The sequence below is a fragment of the Papaver somniferum genome, unplaced genomic scaffold, assembly GCF_003573695.1.
Source record: "Papaver somniferum cultivar HN1 unplaced genomic scaffold, ASM357369v1 unplaced-scaffold_11209, whole genome shotgun sequence".
NCBI classification, from domain to species: domain Eukaryota; kingdom Viridiplantae; phylum Streptophyta; class Magnoliopsida; order Ranunculales; family Papaveraceae; genus Papaver; species Papaver somniferum.
In genome coordinates, this window is record NW_020620170.1 from 1 (window position 1) to 316 (window position 316).

Genomic DNA, 316 nt, shown 5'->3' on the forward strand with positions numbered 1-316 from the left:
CAACAAATTAGAAAATAATTCAAAAGAATTTTGTCCAAAAAGATAAAGTCCTCGTGAAAACAAATATATTTCACTACTCGTCGCTGCCCTTCATTAGACAAATCGGCAAAAAAAATGGCAAAAAAATGGCAAAAAAACAAAAAAGGCAATCAACACGAGGACTTCCCAAGAGGTCACCCATCTTAGTAGTACTCTCGCCCAAGCACGCTTAACTGCAGAGTTCTGATGGGTTCTGGTGCATTTGTGCTGGTATGATCGATTGCTGAAAGGATCTTACTAGTTTTACTACTTAACACGTCTCCAATGTGTTGGCTCG

At 38.9% G+C, this 316-nt stretch overlaps 1 non-coding gene across 1 annotated transcript; it reads right to left on the bottom strand.

The window, feature by feature from the left end:
• Nucleotides 1–144: 144 nt before the first annotated feature.
• On the bottom strand, nt 145–263 carry LOC113328637. The gene has a single exon (XR_003349493.1). It is a non-coding gene; the product is annotated as a 5S ribosomal RNA (ribosomal RNA).
• Between the last annotated feature and the right edge of the window lie 53 nt (nt 264–316).